The sequence below is a fragment of the Thermobia domestica genome, chromosome 3, assembly GCF_964235325.1.
Source record: "Thermobia domestica chromosome 3, izTheDome1.hap1.1, whole genome shotgun sequence".
Lineage (NCBI taxonomy): Eukaryota > Metazoa > Arthropoda > Insecta > Zygentoma > Lepismatidae > Thermobia > Thermobia domestica.
Window position 1 is genome coordinate 186,279,737 of NC_137456.1, and position 25,809 is coordinate 186,305,545.

Sequence of the window (25,809 nt, forward strand, 5' to 3'; positions counted from 1 at the left end):
AACGATCTTCAAATTTGATTTATATACTGTATAAAACTAGTGAAGGTTTAATTTCAGTGATTTATTTACTCGCTTTTTATTATTATTATTATTATTATTATTATTATTATTATTATTATTAAACACCGCAATTATCTGTCATACAGTAGTTAGGATTGTCTCGATTTTTAATGCCATAGTATATTCATATCTGGAGAATTAAAATATACTTTGACTTTATAAAATGTCAAAACAAGATATAATTTCCCCAAAATACTGTAAACTTTTCTACCTTGTAGGGTAGAGCTAAAAGATGACACACGGGTGTTCGGACTTTCCCATCACCTTTTATTATAAAATTTTCTTGAATACAAAATATTACAAATACGTACAAGTCCCTCTAATATTCTGGATGTTTGTTGGTGAAGTTCAAAGAAGCTCAATGACAATGCGTCTTAGGTCGTATTGGATAGGTGCCTCACAATGACCGTGTGTCTTAAAGAGGGGTGTTGAAATTCTCAATGACCATCTTAAGAAAATTTGGTAATTAGGTGCCTCACGATGACTGAGCGTCTTAGAGAGGTAGTAAAGGAACTCAATGACTTTGCGTCTTAGAGCGTATAGGAAGAATACCTCTCAATGACCAGGCGTCTTAGAGAAGAGGTGGTTTGATCAACAGGGTGAGGTTGATATCTTCTGTGGTGTGCTGTCTTCGTTTATCCTAAAATGTCGGCTACCTTCGTTAATCTCCGTCACTTGCCGACCGTTGGCGATGGTGGACGACGTCTTCGTGGATATCGTCTGAGGAGCGTTTACATCAAGCAGTGGTGTAGAAACATACGGTTACATCGGAGCACATGGTGTGAAAACACGTGGAACCTCACAATATATTAATTGTCCAAGTTTAACTGGCAATTATTATGCTTCTTGTCGCAAATGCTCAATGTAAGTTCGTTTTGTTACTAACCACATGTAATTAATGATTTGAATCGCGGCGCAAATGCGATCTTGCAAATTATGCAAATCGTTGGTAAGTGGTCGTTTCTAGACAGTGTACTATAGCTAGAGGAACAAAAAAGGAATTTATTGATCTTCGGATCTAGCATAGATGGATGTTCATCACTATTGCCTATATGTCTAGTATATTAATGTGAGAATACTCCTCACAGGATAACTTCCGTAAAACATTTTATTCTGAACATGCTCAATTGTAGAAAGTTTTTTCAGATCAATGCACCCCTCCCTCCCTATGCATGTGCTTCATATCGATCAAGGGTAAGCTAAATTTACCCCTCAACAACATGTTGTTTATGGTACTTTCGTTATTTAATAGCAATAACATATATTTAGTTTGAGGGGTTGATGTACCCGTACGTCAACTATTTATTAATTTTAGAAAGACTTACGATTCGGTTAGAGAGAAACATGGTACAACATCCTTACACAGGGTGTCTTGAGTTTTAATTTTCAAAATTCCAGTATATTTCCAGTATATTCAGTATAACTACCAGCAAAATTCCAATACCTAATACAATTATTTTTTAAAAGTTCTTTGGGAATAATCACACTCTTGATGATTTCAGGTTTGTAATTGTTTTACCATCAAAAGAATATTTCAGTTTTAATAAATTTAGTTAGCCTTAATTTTTTAAAATACAAATGATTTTTTAACATTTTCTAAAGAGCCTCCCAACTTCCCTCACAGCCCTCCACTCCACCCATTGCTTTAAATGTATAGTTACAAGATGTATACAGCTCTTGCTATGGAAAAATTTACAATCTCAATGAATACGAAAATGTTTCTAAGAGTATTAACACAATTAAAAAAAGTATTGCTGGCAAATTACCAGTTTTACATAAATGATGAAAATTGTTGTATAAATTTATAGCTTCATATATTTGAAATTTACAATGATATAATACAAAATATACTTGAATAGTGTTATATAATATCACTGCTTCTAAGTGACAATGTACTTTCGGCAACGTGGATCACTTAGTTAACACTTACATTAAATGAACATAGCCGAAGAAAGAGTATCAAATAACACACACTGTGCAAGTAAACAGTTCTTCAGCAGATTCTGTAACAGGCTTATTCTAAGTAAAAATTTGTACTAAATAATAAGTCATAAGGCAAACATATATATATATGAAATCAACCACTTTTAAATGCAACACAGAAAATCTTTAATATATTACCCTGTATACAGTACTTTATATGCTTTATAAAATATGTAACACATAACTTCATGTACTATGCTATATAGTTTACAGTGCACATTTTATAGCAAATTTGTGAATTGTGAATTATTAATTCACAATGATTATACCTTACACACTCAAAAGGTACACGCTAGTATCTTTTTCAGCTTTTCACCTCCTCCAGTTCTTCTGTTTCTTCCTTAGCACTCTGCATAATACAGGGTTTTCAAGACAACACCGACAACGTTTGGGAGATGATTCCTGACACCAAGATAAGACAAAAAGTATAGACTAACCTGGGTGCATAAATGCTTCCTTTCGGAGTTATAGGCTGCCGAAAACATGAAAAAATGAACTTTACAGGCTCATAGCTCCAATACTATGGGATCTACCGTAGTCGGGTCAAGACTTTATTGAGGAATTAATACGTATCCTATCCAAATATCCATGTTTCAGAATTCTGCGGTATTTCCACAACAATTTTTATAGAGGAGTTGTTGAGTACTTCAAATTATATCCCCGTAGCCAAACTGTCTCTATAAAAATTGTTGCGTGATTACCTTAGGATTCTGAAACATGTATTTTTGAATAGCGCATATTAGTTCCTAAGTAAAGTCTTGACCTGTTTACGGTAGGTCCCATAGTTTTGGAGCTATGGACCCTTAAACTTAATTTTTTCATGTTTTCGACAGCCTATACTCTGAAAGGAAGCATTTGTGCACCCAGGTTGGTCTATACATTTCATCTTATCTTGGTGTCAGGAATCACCTTCCAAACGTTGTCGGTGTTGTTTTGAAACACCCTGTATACTAATACTCCACCAGCCGCAGATCTTACATCATACACCTGCAACCAATCTATTTTCATGAAGATTCTCTACTAGGCGTTCTCTGTTTATGTATTTAAAAAAAAAATGTCAATAGCAGCGTTGCCATGAAATAAAACCAGTACTTTTTGTGTGAAGTGGATTCGTTGTTTGGAAATAGGCGGTACTGAGAAAATGGTTCAATCGATCAGTTTTGGGATCAAAGTTGTTGAGATACTTCACTACTTCTACCTTTGATGAGAAATCTAAGTAGATTCGTTTCGCAATGTTAGTTTCCATAACAGATAACTTATTTGTCTTAACAAGAATTTCTAATACACAGTTGCCCTGTAGGTCTTAATAGATGAATTGATCATAATTGCAGAATTGAAGCAGTTGTCACCTCTAACAAACCTGAAAGCAAGAGGGCTTTTGGCGAAAATCTTCATGCATATATCAACAAGGAATTTTCTACAGTCTCCACAGAACTGACAAACTTTCCCATCTTTTATTACCTTATGTTTTAAAACTGCTGAGGCTGTAAATCCAACGTCAACAGCCTGGAAGGTCTTCAAGTTTTCTGTCTTCTTCAAATCAATTGAGAGAAGTTTCGACTCCGACTTCTTTACAATTCTTTCCTACAAGTGTCGAGGCATAGCTCTCGGATCAATGAACATAAAAGGCAAAAGAGGATCATTACTCTGATATTGGCAGAGATACTGTTCTAGTTCAAGACAAACAGAACGCATGAATGCCAACTGTGCTGGGAGCAGGTCAATTTTTTTTTTTTTTTTTTAACAAACTTTTAATAATTACAAAGTTTTCTGATGCAGGAGGTTTTTTCTCAAAAGAATCAACATACTTCTTAATATGTGGCAGCACTTCCACAGCTCTTGAGATTTCGACCAATCTGATAGAGCAAAAATTCAGAGGAAAGAGATGTGATCCTGTAATGCGTTAGTAATCTGCACGTCTACTTGGGTAGTACTTGAAAAAGTGATACAGAGAGAGCAAAAATCTGTGAATGTTTCATTTGGAGTTATGTGCCGTTTTATATGCACCATGAATAGTATGCAAAGAGCACGTACCAAACTGTAACAACTTTGGATCTGAATGTGAATCATCTAAGTATTACTTTACGTCGTTCGAAAACTCCAGGTTCACATTCAGCCCGTCCATTGATACTTGCAGTATCTTTTTCGCATCCATACCAGTGTCTTTCAAGTTTTGCATAAATGTCATCAGAAGATCCTCAGCAGTAGCATAACCTAAATATGCGGACGTAAGATATATTCTTTGAGTTAAGTTTCCCTCCCAAAATATAATAACTATATCCATTTGACCCTTCTGAGCAAAAGAATTCAAATTTTCATGAACAGAAATACAGAAGAAAGGACACTCTTTAAGCACGTTTGTCAATTCCTTTTGGAAGTATGGACCCAGTCCATATGTAACTAGGTATCCAACTTTATCGTTGTGAATCTTGAACTTCTTTATAATTTCGTTGCCTGGGAACATCACTTTTAAAAGATCACTACAAATGCCAAAACTTCTACGAGAAAAATGGGACATAAGTTGATTAATAGTCCACAATATTTTTGCAGTAATAACTTCATCCTTGATGATAAAATTTTTAAGAGTACTTCTAGGCATAACACAAGTATTGAATATTGTAACCCTGTTATCAATAACACAAGTATGTTCGTTATTAACAACTGAAGTTCGCATTTCACAAAGTTCAGCTTACACTGGAACAGAGTTTGTAGTTGAGGGACAGCATTCACAGGAACAGAGTTTGTAGTGCTTCCTTGGCAAGTACCATGTGAAAAAATTTTTTGCTCGAACTTGAAGAAGATACTCTTCCAATATCCTTTTTATCTTTGGCATGAGATTGAACTGAAGACATTCCCATGTTACTATTATCAAAAACTGGTCATACACAAAGAGCAATACCCATTATACTTATCATTTTCCAACCTCTGAAGCCAATTGGAATCTGAATTTATTGTTCTGTCCAACCACTCACCTTTAAAAGACGTCTTTCCTCTTATTTTACTCACTGTCTCTGAAAAAGTGCAACACTAATGTAGGTAAATAAATAACAACGGATGCAGTATATTATATACATAATATACTCAGGGCTGCAAACTAGCTGTAGGGTAAAATTTACTGACTAAAAATGTGGAAATACTGGCTAAATACCTGACATTACTAACATCAATCTAGGCTATAACAAATCAAACAATTAATTGTTTTTAAAATTGGCCACCTTCTCCCCACTAAGCAGCTATGAAAATTGAAACCTGATCTATAAATGATAAAGAAACGCGATAAATAGGTGATGCTGTGCAATTATCGAAGCCACAGGTGCTCAGTGCAATTCAATTGCCTCCTTTTTAATATACAATATAAAAACAAAGAAGTACGTACACGAAAATTTGTACTGCATTGTGTACGACAAAAAAAGAAACAACTATCAGCAAACAGTTTGTAGACTTCACAAAATATTCTTCAAAAATCAATAATTAATGCGCCCTGCAACAAAAAACAATTTAAAATAAAATTAACCTAAAGAAGAGTGCTACACAAGCAATGTGCCACATCCATACCAAGCATTAAAACTGGCCCTCAGTTTCTCATCATTGGGAATACTTTTACTGACTAGTTTGCAGCCCTATATACTGTACTTGAATTATTGCATGTAATATAATGCATCCATTATTATTATACGTGAGGTATTGAAAAAAAAAAAAAGATAGAAAAACTGAAAACAATATTAGTAGAGAAGGGGGAGTCAGTAACTATCTACAACCCCAAGAGAGATGGCGCCACGTCTTAACACCGGATCGTTGGGGAAATCACAATTTATTATTTCAGTACTGTATTGTACTGTATTACATACATGTAAGTATTGTTGTCCTATAAAATCATTATCCTAGTCCTGTCATGATCATGTCCTATAAAGTCACTACTTTCATGACCTGAAACTCAACTTCACTACTTTCATGATCCTTTGACCGACAACCCCAATTCATGACTTTCATGGCCTGTAGACACCCTGCTCGGAGGCCTGATACAGTAAACCAAGAGCATTATTTGTATTATCTAAATACATTATTAAGTTATATTATAACTTGTATAAATAATTGTATATTATTCTATTCTAGTTATAATGCAAGATTGTTATTACCCTGCGAAAATCCAGGGTGGAATATAAAGAATGATAATATTTGTATATTTTATAATTTTTCCAGTATGTAGATCACAATTCTAGTATGTTTCAAGTATTTCCAGTATCAAAATTAAATTCCAGTATAATTTCAGTATTTCCAGTATCAGTAGACACCCTGTTACAGAATTAGGAATACCAAAAAAGCTAATTAGATTAATTAAGATATGTTTAAATGAATCCCAAAGTAAAGTCCGGGAAAGAATATTTTTGCCCACGAGCTTTCACGTCAAGAATGGCCTGAAACAAGGAGATGTGTGGTCGCCATTATTATTCAACTTTATCTTGGAATACGCTATAAGGAAAATCAAAGATAGCAACCAGGGCTTAGAATTGAATGGTTGAGTTGATTTTGAGTTTAACGCCCCGTTCAGCTGCGAGGCTATATGAGACGTGGATCTACTGATTAGTGTGGAATCCGAACCACATGAGCTCCCGCCGGGAATCGAACTCGGGCCTCCCTTAGCCACGGATAGGAGTAGTTCACCAGGTTATGGCGTATGCTGAGGATATAAATTTAATAGGGAATGATAGGAAAACAATAGAAAGAAATGCAGAGACCTTATTAAACGCTAGCAGGGACATGGGTTTAGAAGTAAATGCAGAGAAAACTAAATACATGGAAGTGCGTCGGGACCTTAATACAGCAAATTATAGATGCGTTAAAATATTAAATAATACTTTTGATAAAGTGGATACTTTCAAATATCTAGGTTCAATATTAACAGACGAAAACTATATTCACGAAGAAATTAAATGTCGACTAAAAGCAGGGAATTCGTGTTCTTATTCAGTTTAAAATCTCTTGTCGCGAATTCTGACGAGAAATTTGAAGCTTAAAATATATAAAACGATAATCATGTCTGTTGTTCTGAATGGATGTGAAACATGGTCGCTTACTCTGAGAGAAGAAAGTAAAGTATTTGAGAACAAGATCCCGAGACGAATATTCAGACCCAAGAGGAACGGGAATGGGGAATGGCGGAAACTTCATAACGAGAAACTACATAATTTATACAGTCTACCAAAACATTGTTAGGGTTATCAAATCTAGGAGGCTCAGATGAGCAGGTCATGTAGCCAGGATGGAAGAAAGTAGGAACGCTTTGAAAGTCTTAACTGAAAGACTAATCGATAAACGACCATTAGGAAGATCTAGGCGCAGATTGGAGGACAACATTAAGATGGATCTCGCAGAAATAGGAATACAGTACAAAGTAGAAACTGGATCCAGTTGGCTAAGGATAGAAGTCAGTGGAGAGCTTTTATAATCGCGGCATTGAACCTTCGGTTTCCATAGGCCATAGAGTTAGTTAGTTAATACATATGAATCTTCAATCATCAGTGTCATAGTGAAAAATATTAATAGTGTATGTTTTTGAAGTGTGTTAGTGGTACTCGATCAATATACTTCGATGTTGTATTCAAATATAAATGATGCAATGTTTTTCCCCCACCAATTACCATGAGAGTGAAATTTTAGTGAGTGGAGTAGGAATGTTAAGTGGTAGAATCTCACCAGTTAGTTCGGCACGAACTCCTGTCAATGGTGCAAGGAAGGTGTACTTTCTGCAGTGGCTGCATACTAGTTTTTCTCCGCAATTATTTAAAATAACCAAAAGACCAGTTAGTGAAGTCATTCAAAATGTCTTTATACACTGTAACAATATTTTCGACGTGCCAACTGTAGAAACATAGTTAAATATTATGAAGAAATTATCCTAAATTTAGTTTATTTTGTGTTACAACATGTGTTCAAAGTTGCGCATCGCTGAATATAGAAGACTAGTTATCGAATGATGTTGTGAAGTTCTATTGGATAAGTAAAGAATATCGAGATAGTGCTACAGTATTTTATTAATCAATAAAATTATCTACAAAAACAACCATAGTGTGCACTAGTGCTATCGGCTAAATTCATTCGCGTTGGTCGGTAAATCCGTTGGTGATATTAAAATGGGCTAATAAAAATAAGTCGAATTCAATATAAAATTTCAAAGTTCATGTGTAACAGTTTTGTGCTTAATGTGTTCTTGTAAAATTTAGAGAAATATATTAAGCATGATGGCCTACAATATAATTAAAGAAGAAAATTGCTTTAATTACGTATTTCTTAACATCGTATCAAAAGTACATATTAGTATTAACATTTCAATGTGCATGTTAATATAGTGAAAATGTATGACTTATATTTTATAATGTGCTTGTCTCAATAAATACCGGTACATGATATTTCGAACAGACATGCACATTACGTGATCTCAAGGATAACCGTGTCAAACGAGTGTGTCTTACTGAATGATCCCTGTATTGAGTTCGGATTGGATTCTTATTGGAGTAAGGATACATAATTTCGTCGAACCTTATGTGAGATGTGGAACCGGAATCGATCTGGATAAATTACATATTCAGGCTATATGAGTAAATAAATGTGCAAATAGCAATTAATTTGACTGTAACTTATTGTGTCCACATTAATCTAGTGTATGTAGTGAATGTTGTTGTTGGAGTGATGCAGGAGGGTGGGCCGGGTGAAACATTTCTTTTGAATTGTGAAGTTCTGGAAAAGATCAATTATTCCACGATCAGTAAGTTATTTGATAAATCAATGCATCTGTTATGGCCTAATGGCGTCCTTTACGAAAACGTGCAGCTCTTTGTAACCGATGCTGCACCGTATATGGTAAAAGCAGCGAACTCACTGCCGGCACTATATTCGAAAATGATTCACATTACGTGCCTCGCGCATGGTTACCACAGAGTGCCTGAAGAGATACGTGTGCAGTTTCCTGATGTTGATAAACTCATAAGAAGTGTAAAGAAAGTGTTCAGTAAGGCGCCATCACGTGTAGCTGGTTTTAAGTCTGAGCATCCTGAACTCCCTCTACCACCTAGCCCCGTTACCAGGTGGAGAACGTAACTAGAAGCCTGTAAATACTATTGTCAAAACTTCGAAGCTGTGAAGAAAACGATAGACTCTTTCGACCCCTCCGACGCTTCCGCGATTCGAACTGCACAAGAGATACTGGCCAATCCTGAAATTCAAGGTAAGCTTGTGTACATTCAATCTAATTTTGGATTTCTACCAGGTGTGATTACTTCCTTAGAGAAATCTGGAGAAAAGTTGACAACTTCAATTGACTCAATCAAAAATGCAGTAAGTGCATTAGAAAGTGTTTCTGGGGATGTAGGACTGATAGTGTTAAGAAAAATGACAGATGTATTGAAAAAAACTCAGGTTACTATAAAAACTGAAAATGAAATAACATAATCTTCTATGCGAGTTTGTTATGATTGGGAAAAATTCCGTAAATGTGGTAAACTGGGTCGCTGATTCATCAGATAATGGAAAAGATTGTCAAGTTTTACGTGGGTTCCTGTCACCACGGCATGGCGCGTCCTCAGGTTGCGGATCGAGGAGAAGGCCTCTAGATATAGAGGTTAGCTGCGAATATACTGAATAAGCAGCGGACAGCCGACTAGGAGTGGTCCTCCAGCTTGGGGGTTTGGGTAGGGCTTAAAAAAAAAAAAAAAACACTTGTTCAGAAATATTCACAAAAGCCTCGGACAAGGACTGGTAACTTGGCACGACCTCAGCAAAAGAAAATGGACATTAGATTTGGAACATGGAATATTAGGAGTCTTTATAGGGCAGGCGCGTTAAAATCCGTAACGAGTGTGTTAGAGAAATACAGGATGGACGTAGTAGGAGTTCAGGAAGTTAGGTGGGATAGAAATGGATCTGTGAATTCCAAAAATTTTACGTTCTTTTACGGGGAAGGAAATAAAAATCACCAGTTAGGAACAGGGTTTTTCGTTCATAAACGTATATTACCAGTAATTAAACGGGTTGAATTTGTTACTGACAGACTTTCTATTATTACTCTTAAGGGACGGTGGTGTGATATTATTGTTTTAAATGTACATGCCCCAATTGAAGATAAGGATGACGATATAAAAGACAGTTTCTACGAAGAAGTGGAACGGATATTTGACCAACTCCCGCGATACCATATGAAAATTCTATTAGAGGATTTCAATGCGAAGGTAGGACGAGAGGATATTTTCAAACCGATTATAGGGAACGAAAGTCTGCATAAGGAAAGTAATGACAACGGTGTTAGACTCGTGAACTTTGCAACATCCAAAACCCTGATCATGAAGAGTACAAAATTCCCACATCGCGACATTCATAAATACACTTGGACATCACCAGACGGGAAAACACATAATCAAATTGATCACGTTTTAGTAGATAGAAGAAGGCAATCTAGCATAATTGATGTCCGGTCGTTTAGAGGGGCTGATTGTGACACTGACCACTACCTGGTAGCAGCCATAATACGAGAGAGGTTATCCTTGAATAAAGGTAATATTCATTGTCCGAAAATGGAGAGATTCAATTTAAAGACATTAGAAGAGAGCCAGGTAAGAGAGAAATACCAGATTGAAGTTTCGAATAGATTCTCGGCTTTAGAAGATTCGGAGTGCACTAGTGTTGAGGATACCTGGATTGAAATTAGAGATAGCATTAAAATTTCAGCAAAAGAAAAATTGGGACACGCGAAAATACGTAGGAACAAACCATGGTTCGACCAGGAATGCATAAAACTAGCAGAGAAGAGAAGACAGGCAAAATTACGTTGGCTACAAAATCCGAATGAAATAACTACACAAAATATCGCAGATATCAGGGGGGAAACTTCCAAAACTTTTAGAACAAAGAAACGCGATTTTCTGAAAGCTAAAATTAAAGAACTTGAAGATAATAGTAAAAATAAAAACGTCCGGGACATGTATAAGGGAATCAATGAATTTAAGAAAGGCTATCAACCTCGTGCTTATATATTAAAGAAATCTGACGGTACAGTTCTCACTGACATGGATAGCATCTTAAATAGATGGAAAGATTTCTTCGACGATTTGCTTAACACGCAACCAAAAGCTAGTGTGCGTGGAAAAAAGGAGATACACACCGCAGAACCGTATATTCCAGAACCCAACCGAATAGAAGTAGAAACCGCTATAAAGAAATTAAAGAAACACAAATCTCCGGGTGTAGATGAAATTCCGGCTGAGTTAATTTTAGCTGGAGGCGAAAAATTGTGGAACAAGATACACAAACTCATTCTCCTTATCTGGAACAAGGAAGAATTGCCACAAGAGTGGAAAGAATCAATCATTGTTCCAATTCACAAGAAAGGTGACAAAACTGACTGTAATAATTATCGAGGCATTTCTCTTCTGTCAACATCCTATAAAATCCTTTCAAATATTCTATTAGCAAGACTGACCCCATACGCAGATGAAATTATTGGAGATTATCAGTGCGGATTTAGACGAAATCGATCAACTATCGACCAAATATTTACCATTCGCCAAATACTCGAAATAAAGTGGGAATACAATACCCCGGTGCATCAACTATTTATTGATTTTAGAAAGGCGTACGACTCGGTTGGGAGAGAAACATACAATGTTCTTCAAGAACTTGGAATACCGAGAAAGTTAATTAGATTAATTAAGATATGTTTAAATGAATCCCAAAGTAAAGTCCGGGTAAGAAAATTTTTGTCCACGAGCTTTCACGTCGAAAATGGCCTGAAATAAGGAGATGCGTTGTCGCCATTATTATTTAACTTTGTTCTGGAATACGCTATAAGGAAAATTAAAGATAGCAACCAGGGCCTACAGTTGAACGGTATTCACCAGGTTATGGCATATGCTGATGATGTAAATTTAATAGGGGATGATAGGAGAACAATAGAAAGTAATGCAGAGATCTTATTAAACGCTTGCAAGGACGTGGGTTTAGAAGTAAATGCAGAGAAAACTAAATACATGGAAGTGCGTCGGGACCTTAATACAGCAAATTATAGATGCGTTAAAATATTAAATAATACTTTTGATAAAGTGGATAGTTTCAAATATCTAGGATCAATATTAACAGAGGAAAATTATATCCACGAAGAAATTAAATGTCGACTAAAAGCAGGGAATTCGTGTTACTATTCGGTTCAAAATCTCTTGTCGCGAATTCTGTCGAGGAATTTGAAGCTTAAAATATACAAAACGATAATCATGCCTGTTGTTTTGTATGGCTGCGAAACATGGTCACACTCTGAGGGAAGAACATAGACTGAAAATATTTGAGAACAAGATCCTGAGACGAATATTCGGACCCAAGAGGAACGGGAATGGGGAATGGCGGAAACTTCATAACGAGGAACTACATAATTTATACGGTTTACCCAACATTGTTAGGGTCGTCAAGTCTAGGAGGCTTAGGTGGGCGGGTCATGTAGCTAGAATGGAAGAAAGTAGAAACGCTTTCAAAGACTTAACTGGAAGACCAATCGGAAAACGACCATTAGGAAGACCTAGGCGCAGATGGGAGGACAATATTAAGATGGATCTCGCAGAGATTGGAATACAAAGTAGAAACTGGATGCAGTTAGCTAAGGATAGAAGTCAGTGGAGAGCTTTTGTGAACGCGGCGTTCCGAGTTAGTTAGTTAGTTTGTTATTTCAAGTTTTAGAAAATCAGTCTAGGTCAGCTGAATTTAAGGTAAAATCATGAATTAATCTACTGTTGCTTTGTGCGATTCCGGTGTGTATGTTACTCTGTTATGTTTAGAGGCATGAAGTAAATTGCATCAGTAATTTCTCATCCCCACTTACGACCTGCTCCACATGTATCGTTAGTAGACTATTCTGGCAAAAAGAAAAAAACGGTGCAAGGTGAAACTACGTTATATATCAAAATTGGGAATATTACTTTTGATATTCATGTGTTGGTGGTCTATGATCTAAACCCATATTGCTTGTTATGTAGGAGTTTTCTTACTCAAGCTAATGCCCGGATAGATTTTAGTAATAGTATTGTAACGTTAGGAAAGGAAGGAAAATTCGTTACTGTACCTATGATAACTGATAGTAACAAAGTCTCTCAGAATTGCTAGACCGGAAGCTACTAAAAATATTAATTTTGTGTCAGAATTTGGAAGAACGGTACTCATAGTGTAGTGAAGCTGATGACGAATTTCAATTGTTGTCAAACAGAACATTCTTAGGTGAAGTGTCCTATAATAAACAGTTTGGTTTGAGAGAAACAAAAATTAAACGATGAATGGTTAAATCATATCTGCGAAACTGACGAAAAAAGTTTAGGAGTTAAAGTTATGATGTCAATAAAATTAAAAACGTGAATTTAGAAGTTGCCAATCATGACAAATCATTGTTCGAATACTACTCTCAACGGAACTCTGAAATTGATAGAGAAATACAAGTGCATTGTAATACAGTAAAAGTAAATCTTGTTTGTAGTGCAAACGGTAATCAGAAAGACAATGAATTTATTTCGGTTTCTGAAATTAGAGAAAAAGTTAATGACGCTGAGCTTTCTGACGTATAAAAGGAGAACTTGCTTAAACTACTTTTGAAACACAAAACGGTTTTTAAAAATATTCCTGATCATTGCAATAAGTTTGAGTACATTATACAGGTAGACACAAATCAGCCATTGGTAAAAAGACAATACATACTGCCTTACAGATTGAAGGAACATATAGATGCTCAAATACATGAATGGTTAAAATGTGGAGTAATAGAACCTTGTGTTTCTACACATTCACATAAAATTTTTTGTGTTTCAAAGAAAAGTACGAGTAAAATGAGTGTATTAGTGGACCTCATGTGTCTTACTAGGGATGTAAACATTAAACAGTTGAAAGTATATAAGACTGACGATTTGTTATGGAAATTCCAAGGTGCAAAATATGTAACAAATATTGACCTGGTACACCCACGTGCCGATTTCTGAAGACTGTCGAGACTATACAGCATTCTTTTAGAACAAAAAAATTTACAGATTCACGTCAATCCCATATGGTTATTCCAATGGAGGTATAGGACTCATGTCGTGTCTTTTTGAACATGCACTATATAATAGTCACTTATATTGACATTTTCATTCCTAGTTTTTCTTTTGACGAACAGTTAGAAATTCTGGATTTATTGTTTACAAAATTAGAAGAAGCTAACATGACTGTAAAGTTAGGAAAATCCTGATTTTGTAACACAAGTTTTAAATTTCTTAGATTTTCTGTTACTCCTGACGACGTAAAAAAATATCCAACATACGTCAAACAATTCGAAATTTACCTCCTCCCAAAATTGTTATTGAAACGAGTTTTAGGTTTGCTTGGGTGGTGTTCAAAATTTTTCATAATTTCGCCAAAGAATAAAAAATGGGTTTGACAGATCAATGAAGGAAGTTTCAATAAGTAAAAGGAATCTTTAGCAAAAGACGTGTGGTTAAACTACCCAATTTCAGATCAAGATTTTTGCTTAGTAACAGAGAGCTATTTAGTGGATGTTGGGATTGTACTTTTCCAAGCAGTAAATGGTGAGAAACACATACCTGGTTCTTATAATAAAACCTTGAACAGTGCACAACGAAATTTTAATCTAACAGAATTAGAAGCTTACGTAACTGTAGTAGCCGTACGGAAATGGGAATATCTGTTATGTGGTCATTACGTGAAAGTTTATACGAACCGTAACTTTTTAGTGTGTTCAAATAAAATTCGTGGAAATATCGTTTAACACGTTGAAGCCTAGAATTGCAAAGGTTTGTCCTAAAAATAGTGCACATTGCAGGTGTCCAAAAAGCAGTTAGTGACACACTTTCCAGAATAGTTCTAGCCCCTCCTAGTGAACTTATTGCGATAAATAACTTAGAAGTACTCCCAACATTTTTCAAAAACTGGATACAAGAAGATTTCACCGAGAAATAACATGAACATGCTGAATACGATAAAATTATAAAGTACTTACAAAATCCAGATGATCCATATAGTAGAATTAAAGATAGGAAATGTGGAGAAGTTTTACAAGTTAGATAACGGAATTTTACTGTTGAAATTTTCATTTTCCGGACAACTGCAGAATTTGTACCCCACCATCTTTAGTCACTACTGTAATAGATGTGATGCATAATAACCGCGGATATTTCGGGTGTGAGAAAACATTAGGTTTCAATAGTGAAGCGTTTTGTTGGAAATCTGTAAGGGAGACGTAAGTAATAATATTAATGATTGTTTAGACTGTAAGGAAATAAAAGTCGACACTGCACAACCACCTTAACCTTTGGAATCCATACAGGTAAAAGCTCCAAGAATGTTGGTCTCGATTGATATAATAGGGCCCTTTGTCCCATCTTCTACCAAGTGTAAATTTATCGTTTCAGTCTTGGAGATGTACACAAAATATTTTGTTCTTTATCCCAATTGTAACGTGACTACTAAATGTCTGGAATCACCGTATTTTGTGCATTTGGGTATACCTGGGTAGAGAATGCTAGTTAGTTTATTTCTGAAAATTTTGAACAAAAAATGGAAGAATATAGTGACAAAATTTTCTATGTAACCCTATACCATGCTTCTTCTAATGTGGTTGAAAGGATGCACCAGGAGACAAATACAACCTAGGGCCCCCAGTGGCTCAGTAATAGAGTAGCAACCTCTGGTGCAAGGGGTTCCAAGCTCGCGCCAAGTGGTTTGTGGTGAACAAACACCCTGTGCGCGACTTTTCTCGGGGCTCTTCCGTTTCCTCTCACTTCCTTTATTCCACCATTGCATTCATTTTCATTATCATCGTCTCCACTAGACTATACGGCATAATCGTAGGACGGAAAGCTGAACGATTTCATTATAAACACGAATTAAGCGATTTTATTGATACTTTTCTTGAAACCTTAAGTTATATGGGAAAGAAGCGTGAACACAACACAATTTACCTACGTCAAGTGTGGATGCTGCCACATGTCACTTTTCGCTAATACATAAAAGATACGGCCCACCGTCCTAAACTTTCTCTCTCCAAGCGTTTGAACTATATCAGGTTAAGCTGTAGTTATTGCAGACACATTTACTTGGTTTATACGAGCAAAATTAACGGTGTTTTCGGACAACTTTGTCAGAAGGCACTCAGCATCATGGAACTAAAATTACCATAACTTCCTTATTTTTCAAGTTATTGGACTCGTCCAGGTGTCAAACGAAAGCTTAATCTTTGCTCTTTTAGTAGATCCTAAGAAACCTTGCAAACGTTTACATTGTCAAACATTAATGGGCATACAAAACAAATGTTAGTTTTTTTTTTTTAAACCAATTGTTCCATTGCTCAAAAGTTACAAGTATGAAACTTTTGAATTTTTTTGTACATTCTTCTTAACATACGTGGTATGGTTAAAAAATAAAAAGGGTGTTTTTTTGTATTTTTGTAATTATTATTTTTTTGTATTTTACATGTACGGAAACACACAGTTTTAAGTTTTGTTACAAATTGTGTCATTGCTTGTAAGTTACAACTATGAAACTTTTGAAACATTTTTTATAGAATCATCTTAGCACATACATGAATTGCTTAAAACATAAAAAGGATGCTTCTAGTATTTTGTAATTATTACTTTTGTATGTCAGAGTGCAATTCATGAATCGCTCGGGGCCTTCTATACTCTACTGGCCAGAAGATGAAGACTTTTATTGGGTATCTTTTGAAAATATAATCTGGGACGTTCCTCTTCCATCTCTTACAAGCTAATTAACCCGGACTTATACAACTGAAAGCAAAATTACAAAAGACATCATATCATCAGTGAAAACAATGAGCTGTGAAATATAAGACAACATTTTGCATGTAATTCTAAGAAGTATTACCTGTATGTGTGTTTATTGTTTTCATCTATGTACATTAGTCTATTATTTCTTATTTTTGTTGATAGGCCTATATTTTCTACTCACAAAACCACAAAATTATTACAAAAAAAGGCATCGGTTTTTGTTATTTAACCATATCAAGTAAATGTAAACTAATCCTATAAAACATTACAAAAGTTTGATAGTTGTAAGCAATGGTACAATGGAAAAAAAAAGAAAGGCATAGTTAAAGTACAAGAAAATAATATTATGGTAATATTAAAACTACACATTACACCAGCTTTATTTTTAAGCACTCCCAATATTTACTAAGATGATTATTTGAAAAGGTTTTAAAGTGTGACAGTTGTCACTTCAGAGTGGGGATGGCCAAAATATTCCAGAATCGAAAATTTCACTTTCCGGATTTCGGAAAAATTCCAGAATCGTAAATTTCACTTTCCGGATTTCGGAAAATTCCGGAATCGTAAATTTCACTTTCCGGATTTCGGAAAATTCTGGAATCGTAAATTTCACTTTCCGGATTTCGGAAAATTCCTGATTTTTTCCGAAATCGGAACTTTTCCGAATTTCGAAATTTCTCCGATTTTACTTTCCGGGACCCGGAAAATAAAAATTCCGGAATTGGCCATCACTACTTTAGAGGAAAGGCATAATATGTTATCAACATTAAAACTGTATATTTCTGTACATTTAAAATACAAATAATAATAATAATAATAATAATAATAATAATAATAATAATAATAATAATAATAATAATAATAATTGCAAAAATATCGAAAGTGCCCTTTTTATTTGTTAACCATAACATGGATGAGCTAAAATGGTTCTATAAAAAGAAGCTTCAAAAGTTTCATAGTTGTAACTCATGATCAATGACTAGGGGCCCGAGTTATTCGCACAAAGAATTTGAAAATTTCGCGTTTCGTTTTTTATATTTCGCGTTTTGTCGCATTTTCCAAATAAAGTTCGACATTTTGTAGCTCTTGTGGAAAAGAATTCCCTCACATGTTTAGAATTGTTTATTTTATTCATAGATCACTGTATAAATATACCATTAATTACTTAAAAACAAAATACACTGAATATCTCATGTGACATTGTCAATTTCACTTATAGAAAATTACATTTTTTTAAATCAAACTGAAGGAAAATCAGTAACTAAACTTACTATGAGTAGGAAAGTTGTGCTATCTCCTGGAAACACATAGGCACAAGTTACATTTAAGCATTAAACATAAGCATGTTATATGTTTCCACATTTGATTCATTCATTTGTACGTTTGTCACTTATCACACGTTCATACTTCGAAAAAAATAACTCTCACAATTGGCATTGCTTGTTGGAAGTCTCACATATGTAAATGCATTTACAACAAACTTCAATCAATCATCACTTCGGAACTCCATATCCAGCTGCGATGATGATAGCTAACGCGCAACATGTTCCATGTAGCCGTGTCCGAATCACCTAAAATACACCGTTCATGCCACGTTCTACCGTTCTGTCAGCGGAAAACTAGCGTTTTTAAAGTAATGAAAACGTATTTTTAAAATTTCGCGTTATATCGCGTATTGTTAGAAATTTCGCGCAAAACTGTCAAATTCGCGTATTATTGCGCAACGCAAACCAATGAAAACATACATAGAATATCATAAAACGTTAAGAAACTGAAAATTAGTTAATTCTGACGCATTTCGTTTTATCGCGCATTGCGAAAAACTCGCGCCCCTAGCAATGACACAATTTGTAACAAAACCTAAAACTGTATATTTCCGTACATGTAAAATAAAATTTAAAAAAAATACAAAACTATCAAAACCACCCTTTTTATTTTTTAACCATATCATGTATATGCCAAGATGATTCTATAAACAAAGTCTCAAAAGTTTCATAGTTGTAACTTAAAAGCAATGACAATTTGTAAGAAAACTTAAAACTTTATATTTCCGTACATGTAAAATACAAATAAATAAATAAATAAATAAATAAATAAATAAATAAATAAATAAATAAATAAATAAATAAATAATAATAATAATAATAATAATAATAATAATAATAATAATAATTACAAAAATACAAAAAACACCCTTTTCATTTTTTAACCATACCATGTATATGTTAAGAAGAATGTACAAACGAAGTTTCAAAAGTTTCGTAGTTGTAACTTTTGAGCAATGACACAATTTGTAAAAAACCCTAATATTTGCTTTCTATGCCCATTAATGTTTGACAGTGTAATCTTTTGCAAGATTTCTAGGGATCTACTGAACGAGCAAATATTAAGCTTTCATTTGACACCTGGATGAACCCAATAGCTTGAAAAATAGGAATAAATGCTGAGTGCCGGAAATTGGAATTGGTGCCAAATTTACATTTTTCAAAAATTTCTCACTGGGCCATTTCTTATCCAAAAAATCGGAAAAAATTATTTTAGCATAATTTCATTGATATTTATGTGTGAAAAAGAATTGAAGAGAATCTGAGACATTGAAGCACGGTGATGTTTTAAAATTAGGTGATTTGACATGGACCTAAAGTAGTCATCTAACCTGATGCTGGCCATCTTCTCTTCGTATTCTCTAAAGTCATGATACCCATGAATTTCAGTACAGAAAGACATGAATTGACACTCTGCTATCTCAGCTACAGAATCAGATATTCCGTTATGCTCATGCAGTTTGTTGGATGCGTTTCATCCTAGTCTGAGCAAGTTCTGGATTGTTCTTTTGTAGCCTTACGTCCAGAGCTCACAGAGCACGTACAAGTTTGTATTTCAGAGGTTCCTTTCCACAATTTTCTTGATTGTGTCCAGTAAAAATTTCGACTGTCAATCCTGAAAGCTAGCTTCATCTTTATCTGATGCTTTCAGTTCTTTCAGTAGTTTTTTAGTCTTAAAATCGACGAAGATGAGAAGTCATACTTTGATTTCTGCTTTTACATGATCCTCTCTTCTCTCACACATAAACATATATATATATATATATATATATATATATATATATATACAGAGTGAATCAAAAGTCTGGACACGGTGAAATAAGTCGAGAACTGAACTTCGGAGCGAAAAACCAAAAAAAAAAAAAAAAAAAAAACACGTGTTTAGTAATATTAAAAAAACTATCTGATGAAATCAAATTCGACCCTCTAGACCCATCTGGGGGCTGGGTGGGGTCAACTTTGAAATTTCAAATAGAAACCCCAATTTTTGATTGCAGATTTGGATTGTACGGCCCAAACTACGTAAGGTTTCATCAACACTTTTCCGTCGATGCATAATATGGTGCTATAATCGGCGAAAGTAAATTAACTATTTGGGGTGAAAAAGAAAGATATTTTGCTGTTAGCCCGAGAATCGTTACCAACAGATCCGTCACCGTTAAAGACCTGTCACTTATAAACGAATCGTTCAGGTGAACGACGCTTTAACGTGTGAATGAACAAACGGGCAATCACATCCCAATGTTGCAATCCCATGTCATGTGTCACTAAACGTGTTATCTTCACACCACTACTACTGCTTTTAGTAATACTACTACAACTACTAATAGTACTATACTACAGTTACTATACTCCTACCATTGCTACTATACTATTACTAGCAGTACTACTACTACTACTACTATTACTACTACTAATGCTACAATTCCTATTACTACTACTGCTACTACTACTACTAGCAGGTAATAATATAATAATATAATAATAATAAGAAGAAGAAGAAGAAGAGAAAGAAGAAGAAGAAAAGAAAGAATTCCATAATAATTTCACCCATCTAAAACTATGCGAGACCGCGAGCAGTCTCGTGAGACTACTCGCGCGACACTTACTGAGATCTCGTCTCGCACAAGTCAGGCGAAACGATGGTGAAAATCTTCATGATGCCGTCACTTCGGGGGACGACGTCGTGCCACTGCTGGGCCGGAGACAACCGTCTCTTTCATAGCTGCCGTCCCTGAACAGCGGCAGGGCCGTCACGGTGTCCGCTGCCAAGCCGACAAATAGGCAGCCGCCTTTGAACCAGCACAAACTCCACTTTCCGCTGCTGCCACCCAATAACTGACGATGATCCGACGAACTTCGTCTGCAATTGTTCATGGGGAACGTCTCGGATCCAAAACCTAATAGAGGTTCGGATCCCACTTTCAACTGTAGGTCCCGTCTCTCGCGTCCCGCTGCGGAAAAGGAACGATAAACACCCTAACAAACCCAATAGTCACACATTTTCTTTTGTTTTTTGATCACATGTATACTTATTTCACCATGTCCACAGCATCGAAGCTAATTAAAGTTCATATAGAAAGTTCTCCTGATTTCGCCATTACAGCGCCACGTCACAAAGCGACAACAATGTTTCGACTAAATCTTATACAGGTTTGTGCGCAGAATCCGACTCTGCAATAAGAAATAAAAGCTTCGATTTCAAATGTTTCAGCTAACTCCACCTAGCAGTAGAGTGCGGTATTGTGTTCGGTACCATTAATAACTTTGTTGATCCGACGCGTATTTCTCAAAATACTGCACCGTGTACAGACGGTCAGAGTTAATATCAAGCTCATGAACGAAGAGGGGAACATCTAATTTCGCCGATTACAGCGCGATATCACACATCGACGAAAAAGTTTTGATTATACCTTACATTATTTGCGATGTAGTCTCCGAATCTTCAATAAAACAAGGGAGTTTCCATTTGAAAAATCAATGCTCCCTCGCTATTTTCCAGAAGGTGGAGGTAGTGTGTTGCGTTTGGTATCATCGGATAGCTTCTTAAAACATATTAAATTATTTTTTTTATGATCAGAAGTGTATTTCTCCAGTTACTCCACCGTGGCCAGACTTTTGGTTCACCCGTTATTTCAAACATAAATTGGCTTGACAGTTACAGGCTATTTTTGATAATTTCACACCATTCGAACATTTGACGTTATAGGGCCAATTCCACACTATCCTGATATTCTGGTCGCAGTAGTCATGTGTTATTTTGTGTAAGATGAGATCTACTACCGCAACAATGTTGGATCGTTCCGATAATTTACCTTTATCAGAGAATGGTACATTCGACCCTATTGAATGTCATATTTTAGCGATTAGAAAACAGTTATATCAATACATTTTTATTTCAGACACAGAAGTCAAAAAATACACAGTGCAATAAGCAGATACTTGAATAGCTATACTTTTCTTTAATTTTCCTTTTCTGTTAATTGTTTTATTTTTTGTCCTCTACTCGCTGCTTTTGAATTTTCTGGTTTGCAACACTGATACTGCCCGAATGAAGAAGGTTTGCCTTTCTCTGTGTCTTCTGTCTCTGTGTAGTGTGCTTCTATCCAGTGACGAGAAGGAACAGAGAAGTGAACCAGTGACACTGAACGAGATCAGAGATCGGAATACTACCAAGCTCATGAACGAAATAGGTGTATTTAGGGGCCATTTATTTTCCCCGATTACTGCGCCATATTATGCATCGACGGAAAAGTGTTGATAAAACGTTACATAGTTTGAGCCGTAGAATCCAAATCTGCAATCAAAAATTGGGGTTTCCATAGGAAATTTCAAAGTTGACCCCACCCCAACCCCCAGGGGGTGGGTCTAGAGGGTCGAGATTGGTTTCATCAGATAGTTTTTTTCTAATATTACTAAACACGTGTTTTGTTTTTTTTCTCCGAAGTTCAGTTCTCGAATTATTCCACCGTGTCCAGACTTTTGATTCACTCTGTATATATATATATATATATATACACGAGGGTCACTACGAAAGTTTTGAGATACGCATTGTTGTCACAGTATTTCAATTCCAACAATTGCGTTCGGTAGTGGTATCCAGAGCGAAGAAGCGAAGAAAGTTTCAACTCGCCTCGCTTATCGGCCTGGCAGTATCGCCTTCACTTGTTTGTTGATGTGAGCAGTATTCGACTGTCTAGAATGGAGCTCGAAAGGGAACATTTTCGGGCAATGATCCTTTACGATTTCAAAAGTGGTTTGAACGAGATACAAAGCCTTGACCGTTTTAGAGGGCATTTGGGGACCTTGCTCCTTCCCGTGCTACAATTTTTCGATGGTTTGGTGAATTCAGAAGAGGCCGGACATCACTTAAAGATGAACAGAGAGCTAGACGTCCGGCAATAGCTGTGTCAGATGAAAACATTGCCGCTGTGGAACAAATGATTCGAGAAAATCCTCGAACAACTTTCAAGGACATTGAATCTACAGAGAACATTGGATCGCCAGCAGTAGCAAAAATTCTTCATGATCATCTTCGGCTCAGGAAGGTTTCATCTCGTTGGTGCCTCACACTTTGACTGAACAACAGAAGCGCATGCGTGTGGAATGGTGTGAAGAAATGCTTGCAAGATTTGATGGAGGCAATTCTCGACGCGTCTCTGACATTGTTACTGGTGATGAAACTTGGATCTATCAATTTGACCCTGAAAATAAACGCCAGTCTAAAGTTTGGATCTTTCCAGACAAAGATCCACCCACGAAAGTGAAGCGACCGCGAAGTATGGGGAAGAAGATGGTCGCAACTTTCTTCTCCAAATCAGGCCATGTTGCAACTGTTCCACTTGAAGAACAAAGGACTGTTATTGCTCAGTGGTACACCACTGTTTGCCTAACAAAAGTGTTCCAGACGCTTTGGGAACGGCGTACAAGAACTGGATTGCGTGGGATCCTGCCTCATCATGACAACGCGTCCGCACACACGGCCATCACAATTCAGTTTTTAGAATCACATCTGCCGTATAGCCCTGACCTGGCCCCTTGTGATTTTTTTCTGTTCCCCAGGATCAAAGATCGCATGCGTGGGAAGAGATTTTGCAACCCTGAAGAAACTGTAGTGGCTTACGAGAATGAACTTTCAACACTTAAAGAAGAAGACTGGCAACACTACTTCCAAAAGTGGTTTTCGAGGATGCAAAAGTGTGTACAGTGTAATGGCGAATACTTTAAGAAAATGTAAGTGTTAAACTGATTTTAAGTGTGTAAGTTATTTCACATCTCAAAACTTTCGTAGTGACCCTCATATATATATATATATATATATATATATATATATATATATATATATATATATAGAGAGAGAGAGAGAGAGAGAGAGAGAGAAAGAGAGAACCTCCCACCTTTAGCACGAAGTAGCAACATTGCATCACTGTCACCATGGGAATGCTAACATTGTGGCCTCTTCACATGCCAATCTGCACAACTGTACAACATGTCAATCTGATAGAGAGGAAATAATGTTAGATTGAAAAAAGAATGTTACACTAGCACATTTACGTTCTCTGGCTTCCCATGACATTTTACGCAAAATCCATGGTTTTCCTGACATTCCCTGATTTTCCAAAATGTGGGAACCCTGTGAATTTACCCTCTTCCTCCCCACAGTTCTTAATAGATTGCAAGCCAAACAACAAAGTTCTGCGGTACTGTTGAAGAAACCCATATACCAGATTTCATTAAACTCGGATAAATTTTACGAAAGTTATCGTGGAACAAACAGACTGAAAGACACACACACCGTGGAACAAACAGACTGAAAGACACACACACAAATACCGATCGAGTCGAATGGTAGAAGCTTCGCTGACACTTACTTCAATAAAGTTTATAAAAAAAAATCTAACGCGCATGTCTTCTGTAAACAAGATCTTGTGTTCAGTGTACGGAGGTTGCTTGGCTGGATTTGAGTATAGCGTTGTTTTCAACATCGAGGCTATAAGAGATGTGAATTCGAACCACATGAGCTATCGGTAACCTCACTCGTCTCTCGTGCCAAAAGCTCGTTAGTTAAAAATATAGCAAGAGAGAGCGTAATTTTCGGGAGAGAACATCAAAGTCACTACACACTTTCGGATCTCACTTTAGACTTTAAGTAGTACTGGTATCCTATTAGCCTCACCGCTGAAAGAAAACTTAAAGGGAAATCAAATCAATCAATCAATCAGAAAATTTGGAGGATGAATAAGGACTGAATATTTCCGCTAAAACTGCTTCTAAATTCCTTATCCTAAGCATTGAAAACTTTGTGTTAGAACAGGAGTTATGTGCTTCAGATATCGAGTAGAAGTAAATTAAGACTAAATGATTTGATGTGGATGTGTGTGATTTTTCACTCTTATTCATCATCATCTTCCTATTATTATTATTATTATTATTATTATTATTATTATTATTATTATTATTATTATTATTATTATTATTAATAATAATAATAATAATAATAATAATAATAATAATTACTATTAAAATACCAGACAGAATTGAACAACGTTATTTAATAAGAACGTGATATCTCCCACAGGAACATCAATTGTTTGTTAGTTTAACGATGAGTTTCATTGCCTACTGCAATGTTCCGCAATCTTTTTCTTATTCGCGGCATACATAAATTATCCATTACTCCAGATAGCACATGAAACCCTTATTCCCCTTTAAATCGTATTATACGGATCTACATCATTAATATAAATGCGTACTGTAATTAACCTATTATTATTATTATTATTATTATTATTATCATAAATCAAATCGTGTATATTAACAATTTATTAACATAAATTAAAATTTATTATGGCACATAACTGCAAAAGATTTACTAGAAATTTTCGTAGACTACATACTTTCGAGACAAAACGAGAAGAGAAATAACACTTCGAGAATAGACACGAGATAAGACTACTAAGCATTTACGAGACGAGACAACAAAACGTAATTTCTCGTCTCGACTCGTCTCATGGACAACATTACAATTACTAATAATCATTTTATCAGTAGATCTCATCTCTAGGAGCCTTAGCGCTAAAAGACAAAGGTAAACTTGAACCAGATTAATCAATACGCTTACATCTGATTCAGTTTCCCTGATA

At 35.6% G+C, this 25,809-nt stretch overlaps 1 protein-coding gene across 2 annotated transcripts in view; it reads right to left on the bottom strand.

Moving 5' to 3' along the window:
* Pop2 (CCR4-NOT transcription complex subunit Pop2) overlaps positions 1–25,809 on the bottom strand; it is a 204,108-nt gene that overhangs the window by 65,748 nt on the left and 112,551 nt on the right. The gene's annotated exons all lie outside the window — the stretch shown is intronic.